We start from the raw sequence: 26,667 nt of genomic DNA, 5'->3' as shown, positions 1-26,667 counted from the left end.
TTTTTTTCTGGAGACGAGACTCCCTTTATTCCCTTAGGCTGTTAAATATGTTGGTCATTTCCCCTGTCTTTTTAGGTCCTGCTCACATCAGGAATGGCCTTTGAGGATCAGTAACCCCCAAGTCCATGCTTATCTCAATGGCTTTCCTCCTTCTTGAAGACCTTGACTGTCTTGTTAGCTCTCTGATTCCTGCAAGCAGATATTTTTAAAGACTTTATTCAATGTGTTATCAGTGGGAAAGGTGGTCTGAATTGCCTTGTCTGCCCTTACCAAAAGCAGATGTCCCAATAGTTTCTATTATTATCCTTTTACTAATTAGGAACTTAACAATGTTCACACATCTAATAAATGAAAGATTGAGAGAAAGTGACATGTTTACTGTACTAGGCTTTCCAATTCTGTAATGCTCAATTTCTTTGCAATTATAGATATTTATTAAAAAGAAAAGAGGGGCCTCCTTGGTGGTGCAGTGGTTGAGAGTCCGCCTGCCGATGCAGGGGACACGGGTTCGTGCCCCGGTCCAGGAAGATCCCACATGCCGCGGAGCAGCTAGGCCTGTGAGCCATGGCCACTGAGCCTGCACGTCCGGAGCCTGTGCTCCGCAACGGGAGAGGCCAAAACAGTGAGAGGCCCGCATAACGCAAAAAAGAGAAAAAAGTAACATATGCCAATAACTTTATTCTTTTTTTTTTAAGAAATTTATTTGTTTATTTTATTTTTAGCTGCATTGGGTCTTTGTTGCTGCGTGCAGGCTTTCTCTAGTTGCAGCGAGAGGGGGCTACTCTTTTTTGTGGTGCGCGGGCTTCTCATAGCGGTGGCTTCTCTTGTTGCGGGGCATGGGCTCTAGGCACGCAGGCTTCAGTAGTTGTGGCTCACGGGCTCTAGAACGCAGGCTCAGTAGTTGTGGTACACAGGCTTAGATGCTCCGCGGCATGTGGGATCTCCCCGGGCAGGGCTCAAACCCATGTCCCCAGCATTGGCAGGCAGATTCTTAACCACTGCACCACCAGGGAAGCCCAAGAACTTTATTCTTATAATTCAGTTCAATTAATATTTATTAAACACTTATTATGTGCTAAGCACCCAATAAAGCAATGGGAAGAAATGATATACACAAACAGCACAAATAGAACCCTCTCTCAGTTCTTAGTCTGTGGTTGGAAAAAGTTACTATAGTTCATAAACAGTTAATAATTACTTTGATTCAGTATATAACATGTTCGAGTAATTATTTTGGATTAAGTGATATTTCTATAAATGTATATTTATATACCCAAGCATATCTATTTTTCTACCTGTATAATGTAAAATATCTGCTTCTTGAGCCTCTAATTCAGTGTCTTTCCAAATGTGGTTAAGGACCTTTGTATCAGAATCACTAAGGGGTGCTTGTTAAAATCACACTCCTGTTAAAATCACACATCCCAGAATAACAAAATATTAATCTCTTTTTGTAAGGCCCTTGGAAGCTGCAAAAGCACCCAAATGATTTTCATGCACATTAAACATGGATATCTGCTACCTTAAATGTATAGGTGTTCTTTAAGTCTTTCACAAAGAACCCTTAAAACTTAGTTTTTCTTGAATACTTTACTATTTTTCAGGACTTCAATTACCAATTTTAGTAAGACAAATATCAGATCTCCATATTTAATCTAAATGTTTCTCCTGAGAACTGGACCTGTATGTCCATTTGTCTTCTGAAGAAATTCATGTGGATGTTCCATAGGAAAGAATGTCCAAATCTTACCGGTTGTCTTGACTATTCTCCTAACTCATTCCCCATTTATTCATACTCCTTTGTTGCCTTCAGAGTGAAAGGTCTTACTGTACATTGAGCTGCTCAAGACAAAAACATGACCTTTATCCTTCACTCCTCTCTCCTCTCCATTATTTCATTCAATATTTTAATGAAATTAAAAGTCTGATTCAGTAGACTTCATCAATATGTCCCAAATTAACCCAATTCTTTCCAGGTTTACTGACATAATACTAGCTCTAGGTTTCTGTTGGCTAGGGAGTAAACTTACTAAAAGCAAACAAACGCTCTCAGCTTTAAGGCTCTCGTATCTGTGACCACTGACTCAGAATGACCAGACATGATGGCTAAAAATTCATACACTTGGGACCTACCTCATATTTATTCAATTGTAGTTATGGGAGTAGAGCCAGGAATCATTTAAAAATAAATATCTCCAGGCAATTATGCAAATATAAGTGTGAGGACTTCTGCTTTTAGAGCTGGACACTTTCCCTAGAAGGGTTAAATGTAGGGTGGTTGAATAGTCAGAAATAAAAGAACTCTGGCACTCAAAGAATTTCAGATGTGAAAGAAACCAGATAGATAATGTACTCCAACGCACAGAGGAAAAGCTGAGACAAATACGATCACCGAGGTGATTAGTGACAGACTCAAGAAAGGAAGCTAGAATAGGTGACTTCCAATCAAGAAATCTCCATTTTACTATGCTGCTGCCCTCTTTTCAATATATTCAAAATTAGAGATTATTTTAGGAAAAGTATTTAGTCAAACTAGAATTTGGTAATGATATAAACCACCCAATGTTATCTCTCGTGTAAAATATATATCTTATTCACATTTTTTTGTAAAAAAAAATGCTTTACTTAAGCATTTCATGGTCAAGATATCTAAATGCTTCTAAAGAAGACTGGTGCATATTTCTTATTAAAGGAAAATTTGTACTTTGTAGGTTTTTCAGTGTAACCCGCAAGTGCATTTACAGTCATTTTAATTGTGAGGCAAGACTTTGAATTGGAAGCCCCTAAAGCTTTTCTATTCAAAGAATGCAAAGAAACTTTGAGATCTAGGTTTTAAGAAGTCATCTACCTAGAAATCTTCAAGGAAGAATATACTTGTTTAACTTCATTATCTAGCTCCAAACTTGAAATTGCAGTTTAAAAAAAGTAATAGTTGCTTTCCAATTATTAAAGAGGCATGTATTTCAGAAAAGAGATGTTTAAATGCCTTATTAAAACTTGTTCAAAATGTCTTGCATAAACAGAAAAAAACTTTCAAGTTCAAACAAAAAACAGCAGTCTCAGGAAGATTTGTGAAACTCAGATTATATTAGCACTTTAAATTTTCTTGAAAATCTCGAACAAACTTTTGTCCATGGATTAAAGAATGTGAAATCCCATCAGCATTAAATTTATTAGGTAGATTGCATGAGACCGGGGCTAAGTTTGGGGCTTTCTCAGTGTTCCTTCTCAACATCTCTGTGGGAGTCAAATTCAGCCCTATATCAGTGGTTTTCTTAGGGAGAGGAGAGTTTCCTACCATCCTCCAGTGGTTTCAAACCTTTACTTTCTCTAAGTATAAGATTCTGTGTGTCTAAGGGTTTCCTACATCCCCCATGTGTAGTTGGCTTTTGCTTCTATCCCTTCCTGGGAACCGGAGAATTTCGTAAAATGGCCACAGCTGATTAAGAATTTTAATGTAGTGGAGGAAAAGATCTGGAGATGTGGGTCAGGTTTCCTTCCTGTGTGGCATTAAAAGTTCCCTGTCTAGTGTTCTGTTTTGCCCACAGTCTTTTGTACAATTCTCAGGAGAGGTCTAATGAAAAGAGTTTGCAGAGAGCAGACTCCCATTAAGATTGGGGATCAAAGTTAACCTTAACTCTCAGGCTAACCACACCTGTCATTTAAGAATTCTCTAGAATATTAGCAGTTTTCTTGCAAACTACTCTAATGGCAGCCATTTCTTCCTCCCTTGCTCTGCCAAAGGTGGAACAGTTCATTATGTCCAATCTCTTCTGGGAGGAATGTGGCACTTCAGGAATTCAGTTCACCTAGTTGCATGCATCTTTGGTGGCTCATGGGCTCAGAAAAAAAGTTATGATTTTGTAGTTTATTCACTCTGTCTTCTCATTCTCTTAATACTGTCGTTTGCAGAAAAGATGTTTTTAATTTTAATGAATTCCAACTTACCACGTTTTTCTTTCATGGGTTATACTTTGGGTCTTGTATCTAAAGAGTCAACAAATTTAAGGTCACTTAATTTTTCTCTTACGTTAACTTCTAGGGTTTTTATAGGTTTGCATTTATTTATACTTCTGTGAGTCATTTTGTGTTAATTTTTGTGAAAGGTTTAAGGTCGATGTTTAGAGTTTTGGGAGTTTTTTAGGGCATTTTGTCTGCTTTTTCCAGTACCCTTTGTGGAAAAGCTGTTCTACATTTTTAAATTCTTTTTTTTACACTGTAATTAAATTTGAAAAAAAAAAATATTGGTCTGTCATTGAGTTAACTGAGCCTTTCTTTCTCTTCATCCTATATTTTGTTGTGTGTCCAATGAGTTTGCATTTTTGAAATTACGTTTTTCAAATCTAGAATTTCCAGATATTCTTTAAGCTTTGCACTTTGTCTTGAAATTTTCCATGTCTTCCGTTGTTTGATCCATCCTTCTCTGTGTATGCTTTAACCCACTTATAAATTTGTCTGAAGGGCTTGTCTACTAATGCTTACATCTGGATCATCTGTGTTTATGTCTCTGTTGTCTCCTTTTTCTCTTGCTTATGAATCATAGTTCTCTACTCCTTTGCAAGTCTACAAATTTTTATTCTGTGCTATACATTGTGGATTTGGGGCATTTTTTTATTTTGTTATTTTCCTTCAGTGAATGTTGAGTTTTATTCTGGTAATTTATTGACCATTCATTTTGATCATATTGAGGCTCAGTTTTAGACTTGATAAGATGGATTTATTTCAGTTTGCCATTAGTTCTACAGCATTGTTGCTTTTCTTGGATATGTTCCTTACTCTTAAGTAATGAACCTTTTGGGGTTTCAATGGAAAGCCCAATGTGTTTATCCAGTACCTTTAAGTTGACAAGATTTTAGCTCGAAACTCTGTGTCCCTGACATCAGGCAACTACTGAAATCTATGTTTAGATATTTAGCCACCCAGATGCTGCTTTATGATTTTTTTACCCAGCAAATTTGCAGTTTAGGACTTAGCCAAAGATAGGAGATGAATCTGTAATCATATTTGGTATTTTGGACTTATCCTTCTGTATTTGAGTCCTTTTGGGGATTTTCCCCTCAGTTTCAAGCCACTGTGGCAGTTCTGAACTCCAGTCTCTGTCTCTTCAGCCCTGCCTCGTTATGCTTGATTTCTTCCCTGTTTGTCATAGTGAGCTGGGATGTGCCTTCAGGGAAAGTTCAGGTAAATATGTAGTTCACCTATTGTGTTTCTCTTCTTTTATACACTTACAGTTGCCATCTGAAAGGAAATTAAACTCTGTCCTTAATGAATACAGAATTCCTCCCTTCCCAATTATAGTTATCATAAAGTCCCTGTCTGACAATTGCAATGTCTCAACAATCCTGGATCTGTTCTTATGGTCTGTTTTCTTTTCCCTTTTGGTGTTTGGTCATTTGGTTTTCTTTCCTAGTATGCCTGGTAATTTGGGGTGCTTGACATTGAACATGAAAAATTGTAGAGTCTCCGGATGATCTTATCTTACTCTAGGAAGGATTAATTTTCTTCCAAGAACATTTAAAGTGCAAGCATGTTACTTTAACAATCAGTGAGTGCGATATTCCAAAGCCATATTTCAGATTGTCAGGCTGAGTTTAAAGCTGTATTAAACAATCGTGTTAACTCAAGGTGAGGAAGAAGGAAGTGTTCACTGGGAAAATATTTGGATCTTATATGATTCTGAATAGGTTCATTTTAAACTGCTACTACATCTGGCACTGGCTATGTTTTATGTCTTCTTACAATTATTAAAAATATATTTCACAGCACTTATTATCTATAAAATACAGCATTTGAATTCAAGTTCTAATAGAGAAAAAATGTGCCTAATGTTCATCTTAGAGCACTTATACCTTCTCAGACTGTAGGTGTCAGGAGACTTGGGGAGCTGAAACTTCCTGAGAAAGAAAATAGTGCAGCAAAATAAGTTTGAATTGGATTTTTTTAAATAGTCTAAGTAATTTAGCTAGCCAGCATTGAACTCCCAAAGACAATTTACATATTCTGAATCAAAAGTAGTTTACTGAATTTAACATGAATAAATGAAATGTCCAGGTGATAGGTTTATAATTTTTCCTAAAAATAAGATCATTCCTTTCTTTAAAAATCTCATTTTTTATTGGTTTCCTGAATACTCATTTCAAAATGGGGGCTTATGTTATTATGTTTCCAAATTTGGTAGGCTAAAAAGTTCCGTATCAGTTGTTTGCCAACTTCAAATATTGCTTTTTACTGAATGTGCAATGTGTAAGATCAAATTTGATCTGCCCTAGTTAAAGCAGGGATGAAAAAAGAGCCAATTTATCTGTTAAGCAGTACAGGCCTAGGGCCTACAATCTTTTAGCACCTTCAGAAGATTTGAGAATTGAAAACCATGTCTGGTCTCCAAAAAAAAAAGGCTCAAAATAGAAATTAATAAACATTTCATTGAGTATCTGCAAAATATATTTTGTTAACTACCCATAAAAATATCATCAATTTCATCACTTAAGAGAACATTGTATGGATTAGACTTTTCTCATTTTGCAAGAACTCCTGAATATGATTCCTGAGAAATCACAGACAATAAATTAAGTTCCTCACAACCATGCAATTTCAAAAACAAATTTATTAAATTATTTGCAAATTTTTATTTACTGTGTAACATAGGTACATTTTATTGCTTGATAATATCTTTGAAGAGGAGGTCTTAAAATCACAGCTGTGGGTTTCTTCAACCTCCTTCTTTCTGCAGAGGTTAAAGAGATTGCAACTTGAAAAGCATAGTAGTTAGTTTTCTCTCAAGCCTCTCTAAACTTGTAACATTCACTATAAAGTTAGTCTATCTCAGGAATTACAGATTCGTTTTTGCACAATGAGTAAGAAGGAACTCTCAGTAGCTTCCATGTAGTTTATTTCATGGTTAGGATTGTGAATAGCAATATACAATAGCAGGTATATAAGTCAGGAAATATTTTAGTAAAGAAGTGAAAACAATTCCTGAATGATTTTCAAATTGTTCTTCAATAGCATTACTTTAGACATTTGAAAAACAAACAAAAAAACTAGGCTGTACTGAGAGAAGATATTTGAAACTCTGGACTCGCCACTTCTGCATCAGATCACTCCTTCTTATCATCTTACAAAAACTTATGGGAAACTTATCTTATAGAAACTTATGGGAAGTGAACCAAAGTGCACACAAATACAACTGAACTTTTTAGATAAAATACATTATTTTATCTTATCATTTTATCTTTATCATTACGGAAGGGACTTCCCTGGTAGTCCAGTGGTTAAAAATCTGCCTTCCAATGCAGGATACACGGGTTCAAGCCCTGCTCCAGGAAGAACCCACATGCCACGGAGCAACTAAGCCCGTGCACCACAACTACTGAGCCTATGCTCTAGAGCCCGCGAGCCACCACTGCTGAGCCCACATGCCACAACTACTGAAGCCCTTGCTCCTAGAGCCCGTGCTTCGCAACAAGAGAAGCCATCGCAATGAGAAGCCCGCGCACCGCAACGAAGAGTAGCCCCCGCTCGCCGCAACTAGAGAAAGCCCACACACAGCAACGAAGATCCACACAACCATAAATAAATAAATAAATAATAAAAATAAATTAATTATAAAACAAAACATTAGGGAAGTAACAAGACATAGCATCTGGTTATATGTTAAGACACTGAGTTCTGAAAAAGTGTAATCTCTTGAGTTTTTAATTGAATGTCCTAGAAGCCTTTTTTTCTTTTTTCTAAAAGTCTCTTATATTAAGGTTATTCTAGTTCTACAAGTCAAGAGCAGCACATTTCCTTAGCTAGTTTTAAAGTTATTATCGAAGAAAAGTGTTGTGCCTTTTTTTAGTTCAGTGAGAAAGTGTACACTCTCTATTGCAAAACAAAAACGTTAGAAACCTTTTTTTTTGAGAAATTTACAACCCAAGATACCATGAAACAGACTTAGCTAGAAGCATTTGCTGTTTAGTCTTGGTAATTTAAGCTCTGAATATAATTTAAGCATAATGTGTTTGTTGAGAAATTGTACCACCTCAGGAGAATTTCACATTTTTAACAAATGTTATTGCTGTGCAGGGCCCTTTTGTATACGTTAGCATTTGACTTATTGTTAAAAATCTGACCCTGACTAGGACCATAAAACCTAAGTTGCTTACTAAGTGCACCCTTTTATTCCTTTGGAGGAGTGATAAAAATACACATGTGGATTTATTTTTCAAAGAGCTGAGCATGAATGTGTCTGTCCTTCTTCTTAATATTGACAGAATGCTGTAGTCCAGCAACTTTGCTGCAACCTATTATTACCTGAATAAGCCTTATTTGTTATTCATAAGCTTTCCAGTGCTTACTACTTCATCATTTTTTTAAAACTTTTCATTGTGTATAATTGCCTCTTAAATGTTTTCAAATAAAACTTCTTTACTTATCATTTCTATTCTTTCCAAAATCATTCCCTATAGTCAAGGTGAACCATCGCTACCCTGCTTTTTACTGTTGTGTGCTAAACAAGCATATTTTACTGTGGCCTATGGGACTAATGTCATTTACTGCTGTTCTAAGAGAAATATCCAAGACCACTGAAAGTAGTCTTAGAAGGATTGCTGGAAGACTACTTTTTGGTATGTACAGAATTCTGCAGTATCTGCTTCTACTTGTGCTTGCTATAGATCACAAAGTGATTAAATGATGGTATATAGATTCATTTCTGTATTGAGAACCCTACTGTGACAGAGACCACTGTTTGACTACATTTCTCTCAAAATACAGGGGCTTTTCATGCAGCAAGTATGATAGAACAGGCTTTAATTTTTCTCTTATTTTATTACTATGAATATATTGAAACATGAAAGCTCAAAAAATTAGGTGTCTAGTTGCCTTGGTTCTAAGGTACAAAGAATTGAAATTATTAGTATCTACTTTGTATAGAGGAAAGAAAATAAAAGGTCTAATCCAATCAAACAATGAGTTATTGTTTGATATTAGCTATTCAAATCTGTCAGAAGATTAGATGTGTGGATGCTGGATGCCAGGGCTGCTGCTCGAACACATTCTTTACATGGACCATTGTGGCGTAGGAGCACCAGAGGAAAACCGACTTCCATCTTGACCAAATTTCCTGGGTTCTTGTGCATCTGCGGCTAGTTATCTTAAACATGTAAAGAATCAGGGAAATGAATCTCCAGGGACCATCAGACCCACCGTAAGTACTAGCTGGGTCATCATGAAGGCACTGAAGGACTCTTAAGATGTGGTCTTGGCTCACTGTGTCTTGAAAGTTGAATAGTATTCACAAGGCATTGGATTCAAGTAGAAGGTTTGAGGTAGGAGATAGCTGTGCCCCTGAGCCAGAGAGCTGGTGTTTGTCAAGTGGAGTAAAACTGAATTTTTTTTTTCACCCAGACACTCCAAGGACAAAGCTAGTGGCAGAAGCTGAGCTCTGCTGAAGTAAAGAGATGAGGCGCCCGCTCCTGAGGTCAAGGAAAACTTCCCTGTCTGCACATGCGCAGGAAGACTCCCTGGGGGGCAAAAAGGGAGGGGCACCACCCCATAATAAGTGTGGACATACCTCCTACAGGCCTTTGCGGTGAGATCCATCTTAGCAAAAAGTTGCTCACACATGTTGGGGAGGGTCCTGGGATGAGTCAGGTGTGAAAGAAGAAAAAGAACAACAAGGTCAAATGTAAACAAAGAGCCAGAAGGACTGTCCTGCCTAAGTGACTTAAATCACCTCCTCACTGCACTCCTCATTCAGGATGCCCACACTCCTCTCTGGGTATGTATTCTGCCTTGCTTCTGTCTTAAATAAACAAACTGTTTGTCTGTGTGCTCTCCCACATGTTATGCTTTGTCTCTAATCATAAACTTTGTACCTGTTTTTACAGTTTGTGCCTCCTTGAAACATTCTTGCTTTCAAATGGGGTAAGAATCAGGGAACTTGGCTTCTAGCCTCTAGCCCTTGGTGGACTGGCGGCTAGGTTCAATCCCTGGAGAGGGAAATAAGATCCTTCTTCAAGACTACTGTCCCTCCCAGAACAGGTTCATGCAATACAAATCCTTAGCAAGAGTTCATGCAGTTGAGGCAAGACTGATTACATATCTCATGAAAGCCACACTCTCAGACTACTGTTGAAATCTCGTCTTACTTCAGGCCGACAAATCAAGAACTGCTTCCTCGGCAGAAACAAAGTCTACTGAGATAAAGCACTAAAAACTCAACCTGGACTGGAGATTCGCCAACTTAATCAGGAAAAGGGAAAGGTGGGGTGGGCTACAAAATACAGAAACAAAAGTCAGCTTGTCACCTAACCTTGCAATCAGGCTACCATTCATTTGCTCATTCATTCATTTATAGAAAAATATTTGTTTGAGCATCTTATTACATACCAGGCACTGCTGGGACAGTGGTATGGAGTGATGCCTGCTTTGTCTTTGCAACTCCAGTACTGACTGGTTTTATGTGCTTAACACAGTCCTTGCCTTTTAGTTGCATGGCATGTATTCCAGTGACTGCAATATAAGACAGTCTGTTAGAGAATCATTAAAAATTAGAAGTCACTTTCAAATATTATGCTTCCAAAACTTTAAATATTTATTCCTCTTCTCCACCTTTGCCTTTTTCTGACTTTCAAACAGAATTTCCTATTTGTCTATTATTCTTCCCATTATACTCGTATTTGAAAATCAAATCTCATATCACAGTGAAAGCGTGGCAATCACAATCAGGCAGTAGCTCAAATTTAGATTTTTGATGTCATTTTCAAATAAGATAATATATAATATAATATCCCAGAAAGAGTGACAGAATTGAAAAAAGAAACTTTCATCAGGCATTGTTAAATGTAAACATCTGAAACATAATTTTGGTCACCCTGCTTGGCATTTCTTAATTTTTAATATGCCAAGGATGTTAGAAAATGGTAATGTTCGGGGTTTCTCTTGACATCTGAGGTGTCTGAATGGATCCCTATGAGTATCTATGGATAATGTTTATATCTTATGTTTTCATGTAATTGTGACTGTGTTGGTTTCTATGATCAAATCAATGGCTTATTTATTTCTTAGTGATGGTTATTTTGACTAGAGTCTGTTACCAATACAAACATAGGTATAAAAATCTACCAGTCTTGAGATTCCTGAAAATAATAAGCACTACTTGTTGGGCTCAACAGTAACACTATTAATGCATTGGGAGGCCTAATGTGTTCTGTGGAGTTATTAGAAAATTAATTAACCATATTTTTGACCTATTTAGTATCAATTCCAATTATTGGTTCCTCTGTCCATTGGTCAGCAAGCTTCAATATTACTATCTTTCAGTATAGATGGTAGGCTTACACTTATGATTACAGATGAATTTTGTACCTATTACAGTTCTTACCTGATGCCCCAGATTGAACAATCTTTTGTCTTAATGGCAACCATGACCAAACCATGAGATCTCCATTGAACAGTCATATAATTTTTCCTAAGAGAATTAGCCTAGTGGCTCAGATTCCTGTCCTTGGTAGAATTCTTGGGAGGTTCACTGGCTCCAATCACTTATCTATATTCACTTATCTATATCTAAGTCCATTTATTAGGGTATGTGTGTATATGATACCCTTTTTTAGCAATAGACGTTCTTTGTGGGATGGAGGAAACATGTATGCTTATGGAGCTGCCCCTACAGCACTTTAACTTTTTAAATATCAGTAACAGTAATGTGAGAGCATAATAGTTGGAAATCTCCTGCCCTTGGCAACATTCACAGTCCTTCCATCTGCGTTCATTTTCAAGTATTTAACTCAGATTATCTGGTTACAAATCTAGTGCTTTGAGACATTCTGGCTCCTTTTGGTAGAAATACTTTATTTTGACCTTTTGGGTTTCTCTCCATCTCTTGTATTTTTTGCTGTGGAGCACGCTGGGGTAATTTTTGGAGAGCCCAGCTGATAATTCCTTGGCAAAGAACACCCAGTCTGAAGATGCTAAAGATGCTAAAATACAGATTGCACATTCAAATGACTGTGACTTATGTATGTGACTTATATTCTAGTTATTTTACTCCCCAAACTCTTAATAACGACGTTCAGGGACAAAATCTGTTTCTCTTTTGAACTTTGGAAATAAAAAACAACATTTACATGCAGTTTTTTAAAGGCAACATGTTGGGTGAGCAAATAAAGCAGATTTAGTTGCTCTTAAATCTGTATTGGATTGTTTTAACAACTTTAATAATACTAAGATTGCTAAATTGCTGATGACTCTCCATTTATCTTTTGTTCTAAAGAACTTAGTGGCACATGTTTATCTTAAAATACTTTCAAAATAGGAGATGAAATTCACATTGTTGCATAGGCAAGTAAATAATATAAACATCACTAATACAGTAATGTATGATTACTGATGATAAATTGCATTTTTTATAGTTTAGAAAATGATTATCAAACATTAACTTATATTTTTATAATCATCATGATTATTACCATCATCCTCTTCTTCATAATCAATGTCTTCATCAAGGATTCTGGGGAGTTCCCTGGTGGTCTAGTGGTTAGTATTCAGTGCTCTCCTCCCAAGGTTCAAGAGATCTGCAAGTCGGGCACAGTGCAGCCCAAAAAAAAAAAAAGGATCTGTTTATTGTTTACACAATACAAAGCAATGAATAAAGTTTTGTTTTTTTTTTTTTTTTCTTTCTTTCTTTCTTTTTGGCTGTGCTGTGCGGCATGTGGGATCTTAGCTCCCTGACCAGGGATAAAACCTGTGCCCCCTGCAGTGGAAGCGCGGAGTCTTAACCACTGGACCGCCTGGGAAGTCCCAGCACTACATAAAGAATTGATAGACACAAAGTCCACTCTCTAATCTTAAAGGTAATTTACTCCTTTTTTCCTAGTAAATGTATAGATGACTTGAAAATCTATTATCTCAATTTTTCCATATGATAGAAGTAAAATCGGTAGGGTGCCATCTCTATTCCACAAAAGGTAAAACTAGGCCTAAGATAAGTAAAAGTAGTCTCATTCTGTTAATAGCCTAGACAATTCCCTAGCAGATTATTCTCCTTTGGAGGGAAGGATTGGAATACTTTAGTAACAGAGAGAGAATTTTCTGAAAACCCCTCTAAACAAAGTTCTTTTGTGGACCAATGAGAATACACATATTATCCAAAAAAGATTTCAATCTTTCTTTCAAATTTTAAAACAAGTGAACAAAACCACCAAAGAATAACCTTGCTTTTCTCTGACTATTATATAGAAAAATGACACTAAAAAAAGATGCCTGAAATCTCAGTGTTCTCTGCTGATTCCAAAATCAGCTCTAGATTCTGTTTTAGTTTGGGTCATTAGACTATATCTCTGGAGAATAATTTCACTAGAGGTCTCTTTGGAGTAAAAATGCATCTTGATGACACTTTTTCATTGCAATGAACAATCTAATTAGCCTGTATGTGATCCTTTCCAGAATGCATGTAATAGAATAAATTGATATTTACAACAGCTTCTGATTAGAGGCAGACACACCCAAAATCTGCTGCTCTCATAGCAAAGATGAATATCGACATTTCACTTCTGTGTCTACCAGTGATTCAGAAACATGTGATCATACCTTCAGCCCTCTTGTTTTTCTGGCTATATATTACTGCATTGAGTTGTCAGATTTCATTCTGAGGTTCACAGTTGGGGCCCTTAATCATCACTGCCCATACTCACACCCTTCCCTTCTCTGTGCTGTCAGAACCAGACTGTTTCTCAGTGTTCTCTTGGTTGGGAGATGATGTTACACTTCACCAAATAACTCACAAATCTGTGCGCATATCTAGGGATCTGATGCCAAACTACTTTGCAAGTGTTTGAGGAGCATCAAGATTTGCCCCAACTCTGTCTTCTACCTTAGGTAGAAGGCAGGAGCATGGTGTTTAGTAATCTAAAGGCACTCTTCCTCACCCAGAACTGTAGCAAGCCTAGGTGTTTTCTGGATAGCCTAATACTTTGACAACCCTTCAAACCAAAATGCAATAGATATCTCTTCAATATTGATTTAAAAGACAGTTTGAGATATGTGTAGGAAACAGATGGAGTTGGAAGACCATGGCTGTTTGCGGTTTTCAGTCTCTATTTCATTTTCCCGAATCGTTCTCCTTTGGTGACAAAAAACAGCCCCCAATCAGAAACGCAAGACTTCCTAGTTAACCACACTGATTTTCCTTAGAAGACACCTTGGAGGTTCCTCTTTTGTGAGCACATACCTTGGAGCTTTCACCCCCATCCCTTTGTGGCTCACCAAAGTAGTCTTTTCAAATGAGCTTTTCCTCACAAGGAATCTGTTAAAAAAATTTTTCTCCATCTCATTTATATTTCCAGATAATTTTTTATTGCCTGGTGGAGTTTCAAGGCCCTTTATAAATGGTACTCCTGAAGGCTAACCCATAACCCCATTCTGCCCTTACCACCAATTAATTTCCTTATCGGCCTCAAGCTTCCACAATTTTCAGGAGACACAGATTATTGGGAAAAATATTTCAGTACAATCCAATCCTTTTCATATAACAATAAGTGGGGGTCCCAAGAAAAGAAATTGTTCACCCAGGGTCTGCGAGCATTTGTAGTGTCAAAAGTAGATCTTCTGATCCTAGGTTAGTATTTGTTCAATGACTCTAATTAGATTAAAAAATTATATGACTGAAGGAAATAAAACAAAAAGCTATCACATACTCTTAGAGGTTTAAAACAATCTTATTAAAGCTTATGCAGGATCCCTCTTGATATCTTAACCTGTAATTTAGATTCTCTAGGACATATTTACGGGTTTTAAATATACTTTAAAAATTTCCCTTTTCCCCTCTGCCTGGGAACCCCTTACATCCTTCGTCTAGTTAATTTCTATGATTTCCTGTATGTCATCTCAGGTATCACTTTCTTGAAGAATCTTTGTTTTGACTACATCAAATTTTTTTTTTTATACCCTAATAGTTCTTCTGAGTAGCACTCATCTCAACTGTAATTAATAGTAATTTATATTTGTTTAACGTTTTGTCTTGTATATGTACTGCAAACTCTGATGAGATCAGATACCATATCTGTTTTGATTATTTCTTCTATATTTCTTTTGAAGATCATACTAACTTTGGTCACAGGTTTTGACTTATGACCCAGGCTCCATCAATGAGTCCTCATACCTGTGTAATTGATCTGAGGAGTGGCATACAATCAGTGGTGGAATTGTCAAACTGTAGGTGGTGAGGAAGATAACATTTGTCCTCGTGGCTGGTAGGATGTAATCCCAGAATTATCTAATGCCCTGGATCCATCCTCCTAGGAGCAGCTGCCCTGAGTGAGATCAATGTGCATAAACAGGGAAGAGTGTAAGGAAAAGGGAGGAGGGGATGGTGGAGAGGGGAAGGAAGGGAAGAGAAGAGAGGAGAAGAGAAGAGAGGAGAAGAGAAGAGCTGTTATAGTCTCCGGACCAAGATATCCCCAAGAGGGCTACATTTCTGCCCCTGTCATAGTAGAGTTAAATGAGTCAAAAAAGCAAATTTTATTTTTTTTTGTTTATTTTACTTAACCTAGTATGAGTTGAGTTTCTTTCTCCTGCAACCACATCTCTAACTAATAATTCACTGTATTTATAGCATCTCACAGACACAGTGTTTCACACACACTCAATTCTTAAATAAAGAATGAATACATGTATATTTTTGGGTTTGATTATGAAAACTAACCATCACAAGACGTGGTTTTAATTCATGTTTTGTGGATCAACTGAGATTTAAATGAAAAATATTTGATAATCCTATTGATTAATGACTTATAAGACTTTAGAAGAACCTTATAAAGCAAAGTTACATATAAATATGAAATTAATGGTAACTTATCAATGACATTATTTATGAATCCAACAAAAACCTTACATTATGACTTCAAATTATAGAAGTTAAAAACTAAATCAAAATAAGCAGGATATCAAACAAATAAAATCTACATCAGGAATTCAGACACTTCATAAACCAGTCTCACAACATGATCCAGTGGCTGATGTGTTAACTCTTAGTGTTTGAGAATAAAGAAATTTATGACTCTTTTTGTCTGAACTTCTGTTTCTTCATCTGTAAAATGGAGATAATAATTATGGCATGGACATTTATCACACATGGAATGTATGCAAACCTCATTACTATTAGTACCCCTATTCACTTTGCAGGAATACTTGATTGTATGAGTTTTTGAGTAGAAAATCATGTTTATTCCACTATAGAATATGAAGATGCCAGATTCTTCTTTCTTCCCCACCGTATGACTTTGACTTGGCTAACAAAATGCTTTTTCCCTTTTTTCACTTGATCCAAGTATTTGGGAAGTGGTAAGGCATTCATTTAAGGAGCACTAATAGGGTACTAAACAGTCATTGCTTCTAGGAGACTCTTGGGATTCTTATAGCTTATGCCTCTGGAGATAATCTTGCTTTCTTTTTTAACCCAGAATCTGTAGGTCTTATTAATTCTGTTAACTCCCTAATATCTTTTTAATTAATTCCATTCTGCTTGATTTATCCAGAATCTGGTTGTGCCGTGAGAATGCTAAATAATACAAATACCTACTCTGAAAGAGCTTCAGTCAAAATTAAATAAGAAAATTGTGCAGGACACTTAATGGAGAGTTTGGTTCATGGACCTATTGCTATAACCTAGTAAACAGCATGGTTCCTGGCATATAGTAAGACTACTAAATATTTGTTGAATGGATACATAAATTACAGGGAAATTGAGAATGCTAAACTACAGTGCAGCCTCATACAATTTTGCATGCTTTATGAAAAAAAAATTCCATGTCTTGTGCTTAATGTGTACACTAAACTGCATCCATTTGTGTTTAAATTGAAATTCTCAGTATCACAGAAATCATTCCTGGAAACAGCTTGGATTCCATGCCCTGAAACTTGCTTATGGCCCTGGGAATTAGATATGCTAATCCACTTAAGTTGGGGGTGGATTTAGCCTTTGTGCTTCAGTTGAAGCTGAACCCAACCCCAACTTAAGTGGATTAGTACATCCAAATCCCAGGACCACAGGTAAATTTCAAGGCATGGGAACCACGAAGGGCCAATTAGTTATGAGTAGACATTTAATGAGGGCTTCTTAGAAAGAAGCTTCCTTGCACGCTATGAGAGCTATGAGAAATAATGCTCTCTAGACTTGCAAGAAGAGAACACAGTAATCTGAAGCTGCTGGGGGCCATTTTGTTACATCATTAAGAGGAAACAGCTACTGCAAAGGGTGAAGCAAATATATAGAAATAAATTAGGTTTTTGTAATCTTGTTGGCCAGCTTGATTCTGATGAACTTTTAGTTCTTACAATTACTTGTATCATTAACTACCTTTTTGTCTAATCCTATTTGAACAAGACATTCTTTCATTTATTAACAGTAGGTACCTAATGACTCATCTACTTTGCCTGAACTCAGATTAAATTGAGTCCTTTGTCAGATACTATCTGGTCTAAACCTATAGTAATCACCAAGTGTTTCTTTTCTACCACATAATTTTACCTTTTAAATCATCCAGGTGTCTCCGTGGTTGCCAATAAAGGATGCCCTTGGGGTATAAGTGTTAGAATTCTTTCACTTCCAAGTGACAGAAAATAAAGTCAAATTAACTTTAACAAAAAAAAGGGAAATTTATTGCTCATATCACTGAACATTTTAGAAAAAAGTTTCATCTGGGGATTCAAGTCCTACTGACAAGTCATACTCTACCTCCATCCGTTGGCTCCGTACTCCATTAGTTTAATTCTCAGTCTCCATCAAGTGGCCAGTTGACCATCAGCAGTTCCATCCCTACATCATTCTGCTTCCAAGGTGAGTAGGAACAAAAACAAGTTTCTATTTGACTAATTTAGAAAAGTAAGTCTTATGCCTGATCTCTTTGACCAGAATTGGGTCACCTCCCTCTATGAAATGATTGCTGTGGTAAAGAGTCTATGATTTGGCAGGCTTAAGCCACATGTGCACTCAGAAGGTGAGAGAGATGGAGGTAATTCTGCCTGAAAATCTTGCACTGAGACTGAGAAAAAGGGGCATTCATTGTAGGACAACTGGGGACCTTGGTAATAGACAAAGTGGGGATGGATGAGAAATGGCAGACAACACTGAATAAGCAAAAGCCAAATTCTAAGCACTTCATAGTTATTCAGCTGCTCCTTCATTTCCACGAGGGGTTGGGTGGGGGGGTTGGTTCCAGGACCCCCTGCGGATATCAAGATCCGAGGATGCTCAAGTCCCTTAGAGTTGGCCCTCAGGCACCTTGTATCCAAGGGTTCTGCATCTGTGGATTCAACCAACCACATGGGTACTGGGGTGACCTATATGTTGAACTATAGCCCATATACTTAATACAATTTTAGAATTAGGCAAGACCTTAGAGTTTTGGCCTTCTCGGAAGTGGAAGGTATTTTTCAAGGCTCATATAATCAGCTGGTAACAGAGCCAAGTTTAGAACTCAGGACCCCTCACTCTCAAGAAAGTTCATTTTTTGGTATGCCTCTAGAATTATACAAAGAGCATGAACTGTAAAGCTAGACAAATCTGAGTCTCATTTTCTCCTTCTGTTCAATGGGAATAAGCTTATTTAGGGGATTAAATTAGATATTCATTGCCTTTGAAGCACCAAGTACAGAGTCTGGGAGAAAGGAAATCCTATTATGACTCTCATTGTATTTTGTTCTTTAACAAAGTTTTTTTTTTTTTTTTTTTTTTTTTCTTTCCATGCCCAAAAGATCATGTACCTAAGTGGTACTATTCTCATTTTGTGGAAGACAGAGCTATCTTTTCTACACATTCAGCCCTAATGTCTTCAACACATTCACAGAAATCGTTCAAGGAATTTATTTCTAGAACACATATTGTCCCTAAGTCCAGGGGCAAGTTTTACCCAAAAGGCCAACAGGTCTCAAAACTAACAAATAGCTAGTTTAAATATTCAAGGATACTGGACTGTTTCCCTGGGTCCACATTTAAACATGAATTACCTTTGTCATGTTACTCAACTTCCCTGACCTTTGTACCCTTGTCTGCAAAATGAGAATGACTTTCCACTCTTCTACACAGAGTTATTGGGATATTTAAGTATGCCACCATAGATGAAAGCATTTAATAAACTGTAAAGCACTATAAAACTTTAAGATACACCATACTATATTTTATGCATGTTAGTAAAGCTGATAGATAATATAGTCTCCTTTGCATTGCTATACATTTACCACTGATCTGTACTTACAGGCCAACTATTGAGTAGGTTGAACAAGATGAAATTGCCATTTTTACTCTCTATCAAGGATTTAATTAATGCAAGTTATAAGTATTTTTTTACTGTTTATCTCTTTTGTGGAGGACAAAGTTACTTCTTCCCTCTTTCCTACATGTATGGATGAATTGTGGAAAGGAAAGAGGGACTCTGGTTCCTTTCCTTCTGTTACTTCTTTATCTTTCCTCCCTCTTTTTAAATTTTTTTTTAACAGTTGAAATAATTTCCTCTTATCACTGGTTCACAACCTTGGTTAAAATTTGAAAGACTTGGGAGCTTTAAAAAATCCTAATGCCCAGCCTATCCCTCAAGTCAATGACATGGGTATGTCTGTGGTTGGGACCCAGACACCAGTATTTCTTAAGCTCTCATGTAATTTTAGTTCCTTCCAAGATTGAGAATCATTGCTCCAGGCACCACACACAGGCAGCAAACTTCCAATTTCCTTCTTATTGTAAGATGGCCTAGTACATGGACTTAACTAAGAAATGGTCACAGGAGTAAAATGTTCTTTTCCAGGAGGATTTGAGGTTTAATTCTGACCAAAAAAAAAAAAAAAAAAAAAAAAATCAAAGATTGATACCAATTTTATTTTCTATGACAAGGTCTTATTTTCAATTTTCTAATGTTTGTAGTGAGAAATAAAAGGAATAGCAAATTTCCAATGATATCTTCTGTGTACTCTGTAGCAACTATTATCACTTTCCTGAAAATCATATTTTCACCTCCAAAGGTGTATTTCCATGGTTTGTTTGGTAGCATAATGGTTCCAGTGTGCGATTCACACTTTCAAAATAAGCCATGCCACATTTTGCTCACGTGCCTTTCTCTCCTAAAAGTTTTCACCTGCAATTGCATCTTTTAAAGGCATGTTTGCTACCTTTTATGGTGTGAAATACAAATGCCAAGGAAAAAACAGCTAGGAAGGGAAAATCAGGCCTGAAAGGTTATAAGTAAGACCACAGAAATCCCCGATAAAAGGCTTGGTCCTATATTCTCTTTTGCTTTATAATTCAACTCAAAGAGCAGTCAACAAGCCACCATACCAGAAGACCAAAATGAGAAATTTTGAGGGCCACTGCCCAGAGACAATCTATTTAGATTGAGGAAAAGAAGTGTATTGCAACAGGTTTATGTGACTGAGATACACAGTACGAGCTTCCTGAGATCACAAAGCTTGAAATTTCAAATTCCCAAACCTTTCTGTCTAGTGGCCTGCATGGAGAAAGGATTGTATCTGTCTGTGGTTTCTGATTTACGTGCACAGTTAGAACATCAAGTATGTCATCTTACAGGGTTTAAGGTTTGTTCATACTCATTTTCAGTGCCCAGCATTATGTTTTTCTTTGGTGAGTAGAAGCAAATTAAAAAAAAAAAAAGAAAATTATCAAAGAGAGGTTTTGGAAGATTGTTTTATTTATGATAAACAACTATAGTTGAAGCTATTATTTTTTTAACTTATTTAAAATTTTTTAACTTATTTAGTTCAAAATTCACCAGATGGTACCCACCCCCTGATTTGAAAAAACAAAAGGAAAGAAAAAAAAGAAAAAAAAAAAAAAACTCTCTAATCAAATAGAGTGCTTAAAATTAAAAGAAAAGAAAAAAAAAATAGAATATACTTGGAGGACAAGGAAAGAGAATGGTGACTGGAAGCCAACTCTGAGCTTGTCCTGTTTTTCTTCACAAAACTCAACTCTAAGCCTCTGGACAGGGAAAATGATAGGATATCCATTTCATATGCTTGATTAAAAAAAAAAAATCATCTTGTGATCTTAGCCCCATCCAGTGTCAATAAATAATGTTGACTTAACAAGCAAATGCTGTGGAAACGATGCACATTTAACACATTGGACAACATCAGTAAGGGGGTTAAATATCTGAGGGATATTTGTTAGAGGTTGGCTCTAAGAGGCCTTTTGCAGGGCAGTGGAGACTGTCGTACACTGGAAAGCCAATACTCATCTGAAGTGGACAGCCGGTATAGAAAGCCAGCCGACTGTGGCCATATGAAAATGGGAAGGAAGGCTTTCTAGATCTTCTTGGGGATTTTTTTGGTTCTTTGCTTTTCAAGAGAAGCCAGAAATCTGGAATTTTATGTGAAAAACTTCACACTATGATTACTTGACATAACTGATTATACAATATTGGGAGTTAACTGAATTTTTTAAAATGTGGGATGCATAGTATATAATTAAGGATTGAATATGGTCTATGGGTCACTACTTTATTGACATCTGATATCTTTGTATTTTAATCACTCAACTGTGTAATTTATTCTTCCAGCTCTCATCAATCTCTTGAACTGATTCTCAATTCTACTTTGACATGTATCCAAAGTTGTTGTATGGGATTGACTTACGATTTAAGTTTATAGAATTTAGTGAACTTTTCCTCATCTGTATAATGGGAATGTTAATAGGATAAAGGTTATTTGGGGCCTTAAATGAGTTAATGTACACCAACCCCTGTACCTTTGTAAGTGATAAGTGCCTTTACTATAAGTCTATATTGAAATACCCAATGCATATATACAATGATTTTTCCATAGAGGATGCTTTTAAAATATGAATTAATTGATTGATTGGTAGATTGGTACATTTATGACAAAAAAATACCCACTAAAGAACTTTTCTCAGCCTGTTCCACTTGTATATGACCTAATATTAGAAGGATGTGATTGAAAACAGTAAGATTTTAGTTTTAGTTTCTGATAGCATGTGAAAGTTTAATTCTTGAAATAATTATAGTATAAACATTTTCACAATAAATAAAATATGTCTAAATAACTTCATAAATATTTAAACAGTTAATCCACAAAATCCCACCTGTGATCTCCAGGCAGCATAATTTGAAAGCAGGAGCATTTTCTTAGTATCATGTACACCATTAGGACACATATTTACACAATGCAATGCTCTTCTCAAGCCACCTAAGCCACTTTCCATTCACTGGGAATATAACTGGTTCTTCTCTGGATCTGTAGCTCAAACGACTAAAGAAATGACAAAGCCGGGAAGGTAGCTTTTTGCAGGGGTAATAAAAATGATAAGTAGTTCTTCTTTTCTCAATGACACAGTAAATTTAGATATTAAGAAAATCACCTCCCCTTTGAAGATTATTTTTGTCAACTTTAAAATAAATGGATTGACTCAATGATCTCTCTCTTCTAGTCTGAAAAATCTGTGATTATAGTAGTAATAGCAGATCCATATAATTGTAATTATAAAAACAACACATTTTTCCCCCCTTTTCAGGTCCATTGGGGGGGAAAAAGGTGTAGTTACCAAGCAGAAATACATGCTCCTTTCCTTCAAGGAGCTTAACATTTAAGAGGGAATGTCTACATATGGGAAAAATCATACAAGAAGGAAACACAGTCTGGGGAAAATAACAGAATGTAAAACATTTTTCTATTTTTCCTGAAAAGACTTCGTATCGAAGCTAAAATCTGAAGGCAAAAAGAAAAAACTTTATGGAATAGGTTCATTTAGGGAAAAAAAGAAAAAAAAAAACTTGAAAAAGGGAAGTAACAGATTGAGCGGCTAGAGGCTCTGAAGAAGGAGCAAATAATTTGAAGATTAGTGTATGATTTTAGGAAAGAGTAGCAAGCAGACAAGAGTAAGAAGTGAGAAAACTGTGCTTACACAATTTTTTAAATTCAGAGATGGACACGGCAAAATATAGTGAGGATACACTGAATTCTTCAGAACAGTTTGAGTCCACAGTCCAGTGACTACTTCATTTTTCACCGTCAGGAAAGAGTTGATTTCTCTGTGTCCTTCTCTACAGAAATCAGGTGAGGAGTGTTAGCCTATTTTCACAGGCTAAGAAAACATTAAAATATGGCAGGGTTTAGTATTAAATTATTCATGTGAAAGCCAATTGTCCTAAAAAGTAATGCTATAAAAAAGTTCAGGCCCTACAGAAATCGCTCCAAGCTCAACAGAAATATTTTGAAGTCCTGGTAGTATTTTTCTAATATATCAGGGCAGTGGGAATGACATTCTTTGATCATCAAAGAATCAAAGGGCACTGGGAAGGACACGGCTTTGCTCTACTGAGTTTCTCTACCTCATCATATGCACATTACATTTGGAAGACACTGAAATTTAATTTATAAACTTTATACACTATCATAAATGTTGCATGTAATATAAACATGTGGATGCATCTATGCATGTACCTTATGAATGTAAATTGGCTTCAGGTTCATGAGCTCAAAGTTGTCCTAGATAGTTACTAGAAACACAAAGAAAAATAGAAACACACTAGTAGGGGATGACTAACTTACTCAGTTCATGACACATCAAGTAGACAAACCTGACCTAAGAAACACAACTAACAAGGCTGATCTAACGATATTTGGATGAGCTTCAGTTTGCTACAAAGGGAAACAAATATCTTCTTTTTAACAGCACATGAAACATTCATAAAAAGTAGACAAGTACTGGACTATAGAGTAAATTTTGATAAATTTATAAAAGTAGAATTAATATAGACACTATTTCCTGATTATGGTGCAAGAAAAGTATGAATAAATAATAAAATTTGTACAAAAAATTCTTTCACTTGGGAATATAAATACTCTATTTTGACCAACTCTCAGTTCAAAGAGGAAAAAACAGAACTGAAGATTATTTACAAAAAAATGAAAATAGACATGATACCTACAAGAACCTAAGGGACACAAAAGGGAAACTTATAGTTGTGAAACTTATATTGATTTTTTTAAAAAGAAAAAAATAAGGAAAAACAAATTAAGCATCAGATACAAAAAATAACATAAACTGAAGAAATGAATAAGTATGAAATTTATAATAATGGTAAATTCAAGAATAAATTTTTGTGAAAACTTCCAAACAATAGAAGTAATGTGCTCATTAAAAGATTATGGTAGGAAGACAAGTAAATGAATAAACTACTAAATATTCTAATCAAGAAAAAGGAAAAGGAGGACTAACATCAGCAAGATGGTAGCCTAGGAGGTACCAATGCTTGTCACCTTACAAAAACAATCATTAAATAACTAACCGCCAACAAAAATAGCTTGAGGAGAGCTCTAGAGCACACTGGAGAAACCGGAGTAACCAACTAGAATGCAAAAATGGAGGACGGCAATATAGAAAAGTGTAGGAAGAAATTAAATTACATCACTACATCTCCCCGTCCAGCACAGCTTAGTGCCAAGAGGAATCCCTTCAGCTGCAACCTCCCCGCTGTGGGGTAAAACAAGAGCAGCTTTTGCCAGTGATGTAGACACTCACAGCTTTTGACAATAATGACCCTTGCAGTCTTCATCAACACTAAGTCCAGTTGACAGAGCTGCCCAGAGTTCACACTGCTGCGTCCCACTGGAGAAGGAGCCACCACTGCCTCCCTATTCCAGGCTGCAGATGCCACTCCTCTGTGACCCTAGGCCTAGTGCCACTGTGCACACACCATGCACCTCAGTGCTGCTATAGCTCTGTGCACGCCCATGACACAGACACTGGTGCTGCCACTGTCCTGAGCATTTTCACACCCAGTTCCAGGGCTGCCCCTGCTCCATCTGAGCCTGTGTTCCAGTTCCTAATGCTGTTGCTGCTGCATGCATACTCACATCCTGGATCCTGGAGCTGCCACAGGCATGCCCTTGTCCTGGTCCTCAACGCCACTGCTCCACGCATGCCTCTGCCCTGGACACTGGCCCCCTTTGCCATTTGAACACTCAAGCCCTGGCCTGCAGCACCAAAAGGCTTCCCCTCAGCCACGATTTTCCCCTGTGTGTGCAAAGAAGAGCAGGAACAGCCTTTGCCACTGAGGACCCCAGCAGCCTTTGCTGCTGCCATGCACATCTGTAGTCTTGGCCACCAAGGATCCCTACATCCTTCCCCAAAGGCTGACCTCAGCTAATGGAGCTACCCAGAGTCTACACTGCTGTACCCTTCCATCACCCAGAGCTGAAAACACTGCACCCCAACCAGCAGGCTGTCATACCCACCTGTAAGTGAAGATTGTTCCCTACCAAAGCCCATCCATAAAGTCTGAAAGAGGTGACTGAGGAAGAGGAAGGTAACTGAAAGAGGAAGACTGAGGTTTTCATATGCACAGACATGAATACAAGGATACGAGAAACATGAAAAATCAAGGACACATGATATATTCAAAGGAAAACAATAATTTTCTAATAACTGATCCCAAAGAAATGGAGATTTATCAATTTCCTGACAAAAAGTTTATAACTGGTACTACAGAAAAGACACTGAAAGAAATCTATTTAAAAGGCAGATCAATACTTAATTGGCTTTTTTAGGGATAAAAACTAAAGTGTCATTGAAATTTTATATTGAAAACTAAAATTTATGAAAAAATGAATTTATCTCATTTAATAAGTGTAGGTTCTAATTTCAATTATATATTAATTTTTTAGCGAGGACAAAAAAATGCATCAAACGTTGACTTCTTTTTTTCTCATACAAAATTTCCAACAATAGCGATAACACAGTATATCACTCTTTACTTCTTAACTATTCCGGGAAAATCATAATGAGGGTCGTTTTTGAAGAATAATTTGGAGGTGTCTCAAGTTTTCAGAAATTTCTTCAAGGGTTCCTCATAGCCCTTTGGGTCACAAAGCATTCTTACTTGAATTGTCTATTATCTCTCTGTCCGCATTGATTTTTCTCTTCAATTTTAACTGGTCTATCTCTGTCATATCATCAATGGCTTTGCCTGGAGTTGCTGAGTTTTCCATAATTATCTTCAGTGACTTCTTGATATCTTGCATCTTGTACAAGATTTGCAATTGTTTACTGCAATGTTAATAGTCTGACCTACAAATACACTGATGATAGTCACAGATACACAGAATAAGTTGAGAAGAATGTTTGAGTGGAGGTTAATTTTCCAAATGGTCAATTCATTAGTGAATGCTGTGCAGTGATCACTTCTTTCTTATATGGTAGCTACAGGCTTGGGCTCAAATAAATGTTCTGATAATGAAGACTCAGAAACAACTTAGTAAACTGGGAATAACCTTTTTACTGGAAACTTCTAGAGAATGAGTGTGATTCTTTTACACATTGACAATGCATTTTATATAAAATTGCTCAGACCCAGAGAAATTTACAACTCTTTATTTCCCCTTAATTTAATTACATCAGTATAAAAGCCTCCCTTATTTCTTTTTCCAGTGATAGAAAAAAACTACCTACTAAATCCAAGAGTAAAAACATCATGTAGGCTCTCACAATGATTTTCTCCACTGATGATCGCTTTTCAAAAATAGACTGAGGGCTTCCCTGGTGGCGCAGTGGTTGAGAGTCCGCCTGCCGATGCAGGGGACACGGGTTCGTGCCCCGGTCCGGGAAGATCCCACATGCCGCGGAGTGGCGGGGCCCGTGAGCCATGGCCGCTGAGC

At 36.7% G+C, this 26,667-nt stretch overlaps 1 long non-coding RNA gene across 1 annotated transcript; it reads right to left on the bottom strand.

The window, feature by feature from the left end:
- Positions 1-22,181, bottom strand: LOC307193431. The gene is made up of 5 exons (XR_013830316.1): positions 22,094-22,181; positions 15,146-15,296; positions 10,375-10,497; positions 9,557-9,622; positions 1-189 (listed from the first exon to the last, which is right to left on the bottom strand). It is a non-coding gene; the product is annotated as an uncharacterized lncRNA (long non-coding RNA).
- Positions 22,182-26,667: the final 4,486 nt, after the last annotated feature.

Source organism: Stenella coeruleoalba, assembly GCF_951394435.1.
Source record: "Stenella coeruleoalba genome assembly, chromosome: 10".
Classification (NCBI taxonomy): Eukaryota; Metazoa; Chordata; class Mammalia; order Artiodactyla; family Delphinidae; genus Stenella; species Stenella coeruleoalba.
The sequence above is the reverse complement of the archived record's forward strand: the minus strand, read 5'-3'. Positions and strand labels throughout refer to the sequence as shown.